Below are 11,620 nucleotides of genomic sequence, written 5' to 3' on the forward strand. Positions count from 1 at the left end.
CATCCTCTCACTTTCAATTTGTATGTGTCCCTAGAATTGAAGTGGTCTCTTGAAGACAGCATATATGTGGGTCTTATTTTTGTATCCATTCAGCCAGTCTATGTCTTTTGGTTGGGGCATATAGTCCATTCACATTTAAGATAATTATTGATATGTATGTTCTTATTGCCATTTTATTCATTGCTTTGGATTTGGTTTTGTTGCTCTTTCCTTCCCTTCTCTTGTTCTCTCCTCTTGTGGTTTGATGACTCTTTAGTGTTGTATTTGAGTTGATTTTTCTTATTTGTGTGTGTATCAAGTGTAGATTTTTGGTTTGCAGTTATTCTGAAGTTTTGGCATAAGAGTCTATATATATATATATATATATACGAGATTGTTTTAAATTGTTTGTTTCTTAATTGCAAATGCATCTCTAATGTCCTGCATTTGTACCCACCTCTTCTCATGATTTCTGATTTTGGTGGCATAATCGTGCATGGATGATTTCGTATCTTTACTGTATATATACCTATACTGGTGAGCCTTGTCATTTGTGATAGTTATGTTTCTAGTTGTGGCCTTTTCTTTTCTGCCTAGGGAAGTTCCTTTAGTATTTGTTGTAAGGCTGTTTTAGTGTTGCTGAATTCTCTGCTTTTGCTTCTCTGTGAAGCTTTTGATTTCTCCTTCAAATCCAAATGAGAACCTTGCTGGCTAAAGTAATCTTGGCTGGAGGGTTTTTTCTTTCATCATGATAAGTATATCATGCCACTCCCTTCTGGCCTGCAGAGTTTCTGCTGAAAAATCTGCTGATAACCTTATTGGGTTTCCCTTTTATGTTATTTGTTTCTTTTCCCTAGCTGCTTTCAGTATTTTCTCTTTGTCTTTAATGTTGGTCAGTTTGATTAATATGTGTCTCAGTGTGTTCCTCCTCAGGTTTATTTTATATGGTACTTGTTGCACTTCCTGGATTTGAGTGAGTGGTTCCTTTCCCATGTTAGGGAAGTTTTCAGCTATTATCTCTTCAAATACTTTTTCTGTCCCCTTCTCTCTCTCTTCTCCTTCTGGCACCCCTATAATATGGATGTTGCTGCACTTAACATTGTCCCAGAGTTCTCTGAGACTCTTTTCATTTGTTTTCAATCTTTTTTCTCTTTTCTGTTCTGCATTCGTAATTTCTACCAATCTATTCTCTACCTCACTTATTCATTCTTCTGCCTCCTGTATTCAGCTGTTAGCTGCTTCTAGTGAATTTTTTTATTTCAGCTATTGTATTTTGCATCTCTTCTTGCTTAAGTTTGATATCTTCTATCTCTTTGCTCAGTGTTTCCTGTAAGGTATCCATCTTTGCCTCCAGTTTATTTCCAATGTCTTGCATCATCTTCAGCATCAACAGTCTAAAGTCTTTTTCCTGGAGGCTGAGAATCTCCTGATCACTTAGCTGATTTTCTGGGGGGGGGGGTTCTCCCTCATCTGAGTTATAGTTCTCAGTTTTCATTTTTATAGGTTTTTGGTGTGGTGACCTTTTTACAGATAATAGAGTTGTAGCCTACTTTTGGTGGCTGCCCCCCTTGTGGCTGAGTTTGGTACGGGGCGGGGGGGGGGGGGGGGCTTGCTGTAGACTTCCTTGTGGGAGGGGCTGATGCCTCTCCACTGGTAGGTGGAGCTGATTCTAATCCCTCTAGTGGGTGGGGCTTTGTCTCTGGATGGGATTAGAGGCAGCTGTGTGCCTGAGGGGTCTTTAGGTAGCCTGTTTACTGAGGGGTGGGGCTGTGATCCCACCTGGATTGTTGTTTGTCCTGGGGCTTCTCAGCACTGATGGTTGGGGCCAGATTTTCCCAAAATGGCCACCTCCAGAGAAAGGCACTGCTGCTGAATATTCCGGAGAGCTTTGCTTTCAATGTCCTTCCCTCACAACAAGCCACATTCACCCCTGTTTTCCCAGGATGTCTTCCAAGAACTGCAGTCAGGTTTGACCCAGATTCCTATGGAGCCTTTGCTTTGCCCTGGGGCCCAGTGCACATGAAAGTCTGTGTGTGCCTTTTAAGAATGTGGTCTCCATTTCCCCCAGTCCCGTGGAGCTTCTGCATACAAGCCCCACTGGCCTTCAATGCCAGATGCTCCAGGGGCTCTTTCTCCCCGTGCCAGATCCCCACATGTGGGAGTTTGATGTGGGGCTCTCTCACTCCTGTAGGTGAGTCTCTGTGAACCACTTAGTTTTCAGTCTGTGGGGCTTCCCACCTGGGAGGTATGGGGTTGTTTATATCATGTAATCACCTCTCCTACCTCTTGATGTGGGCTTCTCTTTGTCTTCTGGAGTAGGATATCTTTTTTAAGGTTTCAGGTCCATTTGATTGAAGATTTCTCGGCCTTTAGTTGTGAATTTTGTTGTTTTTTCACATTACACTGTGTTTGATGATCCACATAAGAGGGGATTAGAAAAGATGTAATGATTAGCTTACCCATTGCTTCACCTCTTATAGTTATAGCACTTTGCACTGCAAGGAAAAAGTAAAGATTACTAACAAGTTATTCTACAACTGAGGAAAAGAGCAGTGAGTATAAAGAAACTGGTCTGCACTTATATACAATATCTGTCAGCCTTCACTACTGGAAGGAGCTATTAGGTGCTGCATGAGTAAGACAGATTGTACCTCCATCCCTACTCTCTAGTGGCATATACTCTACAAGGTTACAAGATGGAAACTCTTATTCTTAATAACATTTTTTCCTCACTCTTTAATGAAACAACCCTCAGAGTTCTCCACTTCTCAAACTCCTGTTTGCTTCTGTCTCATCTTCCATCCTGCCCACAATTTAGTCTCTTTCCAAAGGACAGATTGCAATTTTTATTTCTTAAAAACCATATAGGCATGGATGATGAAGTTGTCTAGTGATTCCCTCAGGCTCCAGCTCTAGAGACTTATTGAATAACAGTTTTGGAGGGGAGCATGGACTGTTTGTTTTAGAGGTACCATCAATGCCAAGGCACAATTATAAATAGAGAGTTTCCCTGTAGCAGGGAGACCAGCTCCTGGGAAATAAGCTCAATTGCCAACTCGCATTCTTTATTTTGCCCTACACCAATTGAGAGGAGTGTGGTGACCAGGGAGAACAGAAGGAATGTCATTTAAACTCCAAATATAGACTGTAGACTGCTTTTTCAGGCAGCAATTACAGTTTTCTACAGAACTCAAGAGGTAGGTCATCTGAAGAATCTTGAAACTGGAAGACCTGATCCACCGTCCCTTCTTTACTTCATTCAGCCAACATTTACTGGGCCCCTACTATATACCAAACACAACATGAGGAACCTGGAGCCCCTCCCCAAAGCAGCTCACAGTCCAAGGATGGAGCAAGCAACCAGCCTCTGCCTATTCAAGAACAAACATACTGCAGAAGGAAATCTATCTTCTATCCTAAGAGCAGAATCTCTGCCACTTGAAAGTGTATAGCCTTTTGGGGGAGAAAAGGCAACTACAAAGTCAAATCCCATGTGCCTTAGAGACAAACATGGGTGCTGTATGGTTTAGATCATGAAGAGACTGGGGAGATGAAAAAGGAAGATGGATAGGGTAGTACTTATCCAACAAGTGAGGGTTTTTGTGTTAGAATCATTCACTCCCTGTGCTTCCTTTTTACCATCAGTAGGTAATTTCCAAAATTGGCGATAGTACCCCCTAGGAGTTTGCAAATCCAAAGAAGAAATAATCACTAACTGTTGAAGTAGAAAGGCAAAGAACAAAAGAATAACTCCTTGGGCCTCTGTGATGGAGGCCTCCAGCTCAGAGCCTTAACATCTGGAGAAAGATCAAATAAGCATTCCATTAATTTCTTAAGTATCTCATGATTATCATAGTTAAAGTTAAACCTGCTTAAAATAAAATCCATCAGGATGCTCATTTTATTTACCCTACCCTACATTACAAAAAGGAAGCAACCTAAGACATTGTTCTGTGCTGCTGAGAACAGTTTCATTTCCTTCCTGTTAGCTGGCTTTATTTTTCCTAATACAGCATGTAACTATGGGAATTTTTTTCAAACAGTTTTGTATTATAAAATTCAATCTCTCCTCCAGGAACATCCCCCTGCATGATAAGTCCTCTTAAAAAAGAGACCCCAGAGGGAGTTCCCTTCGTGGCACAGTGGTTAACGAATCCGACTAGGAACCATGAGGTTGCGGGTCCGGTCCCTGACCTTGCTCAGTGGGTTAACGATCCGGCGTTGCCGTGAGCTATGGTGTAGGTTGCAGACGTGGCTCGGATCCCGAGTTGCTGTGGCTCTGGCGTAGGCTGGTGGCTACAGCTCTGATTCGACCCCTAGGCTGGGAACCTCCATATGCCACGGGAGCAGCCCAGGAAATGGTAAAAAGGCAAAAAAAAAAAAAAATAGAGACCGCAGAGATGTGTCTAGCCGTCTTTCCACTGTACGAAGACACAGCAAGAGGACAACAGTCCGCAGCCAGAAAAAGAGACTTCACTAGAACGTGACCATGCCAGCAGTCTAATCTCAGACTTCTAGGCCCTGTAACTGTGAGAAATAAATTTCCATTGTGCATAAGCATAAAAAAAAAAAAAAAAAACACCTCCCTTACAGATCAAGGCAGCCAAGAACTGAATTTAGAGAAGAGAGTTTGCTTTAATGCTGTGTATGCCCAACTTCCTGTTGCCTTTCAATGTTCTGCTGCTAGAACAGCTTAACTGGATGGTTAAGAAATACACAGCAGATATTTTTAAATAAAATTTTGAAATAGAGGGTGATGTTCCTGAAGTATGCAAATCATAAGTATGTGGTTCAGTGAATTATCACAAAGTGGACACACCAATGTGACATCAGTCCAAGAAGTATAACACCACATCCAGAAGTCCCTGGTGCCCCACCCAGCCACCTGACTCTTTGCTTCTCCACCATGCTCACTTCTGCCTGTTTTAACTTCATATAGATGGGATTCCAACTTGTGTACTCTTTTACATTGGACTTGTCAGCACTGAGGGATCCACACTGGTTGTAGCAGCAGTTCCTTCACTTTTTTTGCACAGAAGATTCATCATATCCTGGATGGGAGAGAGAACCACACAGATGAGTGGAGGTCTCCCTCAGACTTGGACTCCACATGTTTTGCCATTTTGTCCTCTCCCCAGTCTAACACTAGATGAACAGGGCCAACATTATCCACGGAGAGTTGATTCCTGGCTGTAAGAGTAATTTCCTGAGAATTCTGTGGCCATTAAACCTCAACCTCTATTAAGAATTTTTCTGTTCACTTCCTGTCCATTCAGCTGAGGCATTTTGCTGAGCCCCTGCTAAATACCATATGAGTGCTGCAAGGGCAGCAAGCCCAAAAAGGAGCAATGGGACCAGTCCAAAATAACTATTGTTCAGGGGCACAACCTGATTGCAGGTGATAAGAGAGATACAAGGTGCTTTGAGAGTTTTAAAGTCAGGAAATCACACTCATTCAAGGAATCAAAAAAAGGCCTTGGGATGATTTGTGATCCTTAGAGGCCCAATAGAATCAATAGGATGATCTATGGAAAGATTCCAGGCCAAGGAGGTATGCTGAGTAAAGATAAACAAACAAACACACAAAACAAAACAAAGATAGGCCATGGAGCACTTTGTAGAGAATAGTGTCTCAATTGTCTCAGTCATACAGAGTATTGGAAATTGAGCCTAGAAAGCCAGGTGGGAATTATATTGCAGGCGATCTTAGATGTCAAGATAAAGAAGGAACTTCTTCCACTGGCTTCTGCTCTTCAGCCTACAAATGTGCTCAGACCTCCCTTTTGCAACAACTAACTCGTCCATTTTGTTTTTGTCTCAAGTATATTTATCCTTCCCTTTACTCCTCATACTTTTTAAGAATTCTCATTCTCCACTGTCAGCTGGTTTCTGTACCCAACATTCTGACATTACTACTGCTGAGATTCTGTATGTCTCAGAGTTCTTGGTTATAAAGAACTGAACAAACTCTGGCTAGAGGAAGGGAAAGTGGATTTATGGAGAAGAATGCTGAGTGTCTCCCAAGATTGAAGAGAAAACTGTAGAAGTATGCTTAGAAAACAGGAAGGAACTGAGAAATCAGGCAGCTTAGAGCCCAGCCACCAGAACAGGCCATTCAAGTCTCCACTGTCATTGAATCCTCCTATCACACATCAGCTCCACTAATCAGTTGCCCCAACACTTTGCATCACCCTTTCAAGGATCAAGGGTAAGAGCATCACTCTGGCTCACCCAGGGGTAAGGGAGAACTATTTACCCTTATCTCTCAGCTTTTTAGTAAGAGTTCCCAAAATAATAAGGTATTTTTTTAATTTTTAAAAATTATAGTTGATTTAAAATGTTGTGCCAATTTCTACTGTACAGCAAAATGACTCAGTCATCTATATACACATTCTTTTTATATATTCTTTTCCATCATGGCATATGCCAGGAGATTGGATATAGTTCCTTGTGATATACAGTAGATCCTTTTTGTCTACCCATTCTAAATGTAATAATTTATGTCTATTAACCTCAAATTCCCTGTCCATCCCACTCCCTTCCTTCTCCCCCTTGGCAACCACAAGTCTGTTCTCTATGTCTGTGAGTCTGTTTCTGTTTTGTACATTGGTTCATTTATGCCATATTTTAGATTCTACATATGAGTGATATCATATGGTATTTGTCTTTCTCGTTCTGACTTACTTCACTTAGTATAATAATCTCTAGTTGCATCCATTTTGCTGCAAATGGCAGTATTTTGTTCATTTTTTATGGATGATTAGTATTCCATTGCGTATATGTACCACATCTTAGTCCATTATCTGTTGATGGACATTTAGGTTGTTTCCATGTCTTGGCTGTTGTGAATAGTGCTGCAATGAACCTAGGGGTGCACATATATTTTGAATTATAGTTTTCTCCAGATATATGCCCAGGAGTGAGATTGCTGGATCATATGGTAGTTCTATTTTTAGTTTTCTGAGGAGCCTCCATACTGTTTTCCATAGTGGTTGTACCAACTTACATTCCTATCAACACTGTAGGAGGGTTCCTTTTTCTCCACACCCTCTCCAGCATTTGTTATTTGTAGGCTTATTAATGATGGCCATTCTGACCAGTGTGAGATGGTACTTCAATGTAGTTTTGATTTGCATTTCTTTAATAACTAGAGATGTCAAGCATCTTTTCATTTGCCTACTAGCCATTTGTATGTCTTCTTTGGAGAAATGTCCATTTCTTCTGCCCATTTTTAACTTGGGTTGTTTGTGTGCTTTTTGTTGAATTGTATGAACTGTTTGTATATTTTGGAGGTTAAGCCCATATCCATTGCATTGTTTGCAGATATTTTCTCCCATTCTATAAATTGCCTTTTCATATTTTGTATGGTTTCCAATAGTAAGCTATTTAAATAAGTACAACTTCTGCCAACCGCTAAGCCAAACAGCCTCTTTGAGCCTTTATTCCACTTTATCTCTGCATCATTCATCATCATCAGCCACCAATCCCCTACCTCCCACCTTCTTAAACTTCTCTCTTCCCTTAGCACCTGAGATTTGGCTTTTTCCTGGTTATTGTTGGCTTCTGGCCTCTCCTCTTCTACCTAACTCTTCAATGTTGGGGCTCCCTAAATTCCTTCATTGCTCCTTGTTCATTATATACACTCCCTCAGGAGATTACATGTATTTCCTTGGCTCCAATTGTGACCTTATTTTTTTTTGCTCCAGCCTTGATTCTCATTCTAGGCTCAAGTCTCATGGACACCTCAACATCACCATGTCCCAAATGAAATTTTACTCTCCATCCCTTCAGGGCTGCACCCCTTACTGATCTTAAGTCACAACTGACCCAAACAGAAATTCAGTCATAATCAATCCACATGTATATTCAGCCACCAAGTACTATTAATTCTACTTCCAAAATGTCCCTTTACTTACTGATATATTTAAAAGATCTCTTGACTGCTGTTCTCCTTCCCAATCAGCACAGAGGAGATGAACTGTATTTGAATGACGGAGACAGAAGGGGGGATATGAAGTCCTATGTGAGGGTTCACCAGCTTTTATACTTCAGGGTCTTCAAGAGCATCTTCATTTTCTACTCTGTCTCTTTTTAAATTTAATTTTGCATTATATTCAGAAAGTTCAAAAATCAAAAGTTATAAAATAAAAAGCATTCAAGGTCTCCCTCTTAACCTTGCCTCTGCCCAGTTTCTCCTCCCACTCCACCCCTCCTCTATAGATAGCCTTCCAAAATTTCTTTATGCATATATAATAAATACAAATATAGTTTTTTATTTTCATTCCTCCCTCCCCCCTCTGTTTTTACCCAAAAGGCAGACACTATATCCACCATTCTGTACCTTATTTTTTGCCACTTCATAACATGTGTTGATGAAATTTTCCATATCATTGCATAGAGAGCTGCCTTATTTTAACAGTGTTTTCCTAATGTGCTGGTGTCATAAATGCCTGAAACTTGTGATACATGTCTTTTCCTTCCATCTGGTTGAATAGCCCACCAACCATAATATTTTTATTCTTTTTTTTAATAGTCTTAATCACATTTAATAGTATTTTTTGTTTGTTTGTTTGTTTGTTTTTCTATTTCTTTGGGCTGCACCCACGGCATATGGAGGTTCCCAGGCTAGGGGTCGAATCAGAGCTCTAGCCACTGGTCTACACCAGAGCCACAGCAACGCGGGGATCCGAGCCTCGTCTGCAACCTACACCACAGCTCACAGCAACGCCAGATCGTTAACCCACTGAGCAAGAGCAGGGACTGAACCCACAACCCCATGGTTCCTAGTCGGATTCATTAACCACTGCGCCACGACGGAAACTCCTTAAATTTTTTTATAATTTAATTTTTATTTTATATTGGAGTATACTTGATTTACAATGTTGTGTTAGTTTCCAATGTACAGCAGAGTGATTCAGTTATAAACATATATATTCTATAATAACCTATAAGGAGAAAGAATCAGAAAAGAAATGAATATGTATACATAGAACATTGAGTAGAGTTCCCTGTGCTATGCAGTAGGTCCTTGTTGGTTATCTATTTTATGTATAGTAGTGTGTATATGTTAATCCCAAACTCTTAATTTATCCCTCCCCCCACCTTTCCCCTTTGGTAACCATAAGTTCATTTTCCAAGTGAGTCTGTGAGTCTGTTTCTGTTTTGTACATAGGTTCATTTGTATCATTTTTTTAGATTCCATATATAAGAGATGTTATATGATATTAGTCTTTGTCTGCCTTCACTTAGTATGATAATCTTTAGGTCCATCCATGTTGCTGCAAATGGCATTATTTCATTCTTTTTATGCCTGAGTAATATTCCATTACATATGTACCACATCTTATTTATCCATTCCTCTGCTGATGGACATTTAAGTTGTTTCCAAGTCTTAACTATTATAAATACTGCTGCAATGAACTCGAGTGTGTGTATCTTTTCAAATTATGGTTTTCTCCAGATACCTGCCCAGGAGTGGGATTGCTGGATCATATGGTAATTCTACTTTTAGTCTTTTAATGAATCTCTACACTGTTTTCCATAGTGGCTGTACTAATTTACATTCTCACCAACAGTGGTTTCCCTTTTCTCCATACCTTCTCCAGCATTTATTTTTTGTAGACTTTTTGATGATGGCTGTTCTGATTGATGTGAGGTGATAACTCATTGTAGTTTTGATTTTCATTTTTCTGTTAGTGTTAGTGCTTTTGAATATCTTTTCATGTGCTTTTTGGCCATCTGTATATCTTCTTTGGGGAAATGTCTATTTAGATCTTCTGACCATTTTTTGATTAGGTTTTTTTTTTTAATATAAAGCTGCATGAGATATTTGCATATTTTGGAGATTAATCCCTTGTTGGTTTCTTAGTTTGCAAATATTTTCTCCCCTTCTGTGGGTTTTTGTTTATGTTGACAATAATATTTAGGCACTTCATTTTTTGATTACAGCAGATATGACAAAAATTTGCTGGAAATATTAAACATTTCTAATCTTTTCTCTATTCCAAATCAGGTTTCAGAATAACTGAAATATCACATCAAAGATTATTACTTCACATGAGAAGGCAGGATACCACTTTTCAGGATAAATGCCTACTGAGGATAGAATGGCAAAAGTGTAATCTGTTTTGAGTTTTAACAGCAGGAAATCTGCAAACCTACAGAGCCAATAGTGGTCAGAAACTCAGAAATCTGGGGAACTGGGGAGGGACAGCTGATTCAGGTGTAGCAAAAGGAAAATATCCCTATCGTCAAAAGGCAAATGCACAGATGGATCTGGTGCTCTCCAGAAGTACAGAGCTGAGCTCTAGATGTTAATTCTCTCTTACCTCATAGAATGATGACTTGAAGTGATTGACCTGGAATAAAACAAGCAGAAGCAAACTACAAATAGAAGAAATTTTTCTAAATCTGATAGAGTACCTACAAAAATCTATTACAAACATCACATTTAAAGATGAATTATTGAAAACTTTTCTGCTAAAATTGGGCATGAAACAAGAGTGCTCTCTATTTAATATCATACTGGAAATACCAGCTGATGTAATAAGGAAAGAAAAAGGAATAAAGGACATAAGAATTGGAAAGAAAGAAATTGTATAACATGATTACATACAGAGAAAATACAAAAAAATTTACAGGAGTTCCCATTGTGACATGGTGGACATGAATCCGACTAAGAACCATGAGATTGTGGGTTCAATCCCTGGCCTTGCTCAGTGGGTTAAAGCTCTGGGGTTGTAGTGAGCCATGGTGTAAGTCACAGACATGGCTTGAATCCTACATTGCTGTGGCTGTGGTGTAGGCCAGAAGCTATAGCCCTAGCCCTAGCCTGGGAACGTCTATATGCCACAAGTGCAGCCCTAAAAAGCAAAAAAAAAGGGAATTTACAGACAAGCCGTTGGAGCCAGGAAAGCTATTGGATAAAGGTTAACATATATTGGATTAAAAACTCAGTGAAATTTCTATATACAAACAACAAACAAGTAGAAATTGAAATTGAAATAATACCACTTATGATAGCATAAAAATATAAAATACCTAGAAGTAAATCTGACAAAATGTATAAGAAATGTTATTGAGCTAAAAAAAAACACTTCCTTACACTGAAAATTGAAAAATATTATTAAGATGAACTAAGATATATTAAGAAGACATAAATAAATGGATTAATGTTTAACATGTTCATGAATTATGACTCAATATTATGAAGTTTTAGTTCTCTTCAAATTGATTTGTATGTTAAATTCTTTTTTTTTGTAATTAAAGTATTGCTAATTTACAATGTTTCTTCAATTTCTGTTGTACAGCAAAGTGACCCAATCACACACAGTTCCCTGTGCTGTACAGTAGGGCCCCATCACCCATCCATTCCAAATGTAAAAGTTTGTATCCGAAAACCCCAAACTCCCCGTCCATCCCACTCCCTCTCCCCTTCACCCTGGCAACCACAAGTCTGTTCTCCTTGGCTGTGATCCATTTCTGTTTTGTAGATAGGATCACCTGTACCATAGTTTAGATTCCACAAATAAGTGATTTCTTATGGTACTTGTCTTTTTCTTTCTGGCTTACTTAGTATGAGAGTCTCCAGTTCCATCCATGTTGCTGCAAATGACATTAGTTTGTCTTTTTACAGTTGAGT

Source organism: Phacochoerus africanus, chromosome 1 (genome assembly GCF_016906955.1).
Source record: "Phacochoerus africanus isolate WHEZ1 chromosome 1, ROS_Pafr_v1, whole genome shotgun sequence".
NCBI lineage: Eukaryota > Metazoa > Chordata > Mammalia > Artiodactyla > Suidae > Phacochoerus > Phacochoerus africanus.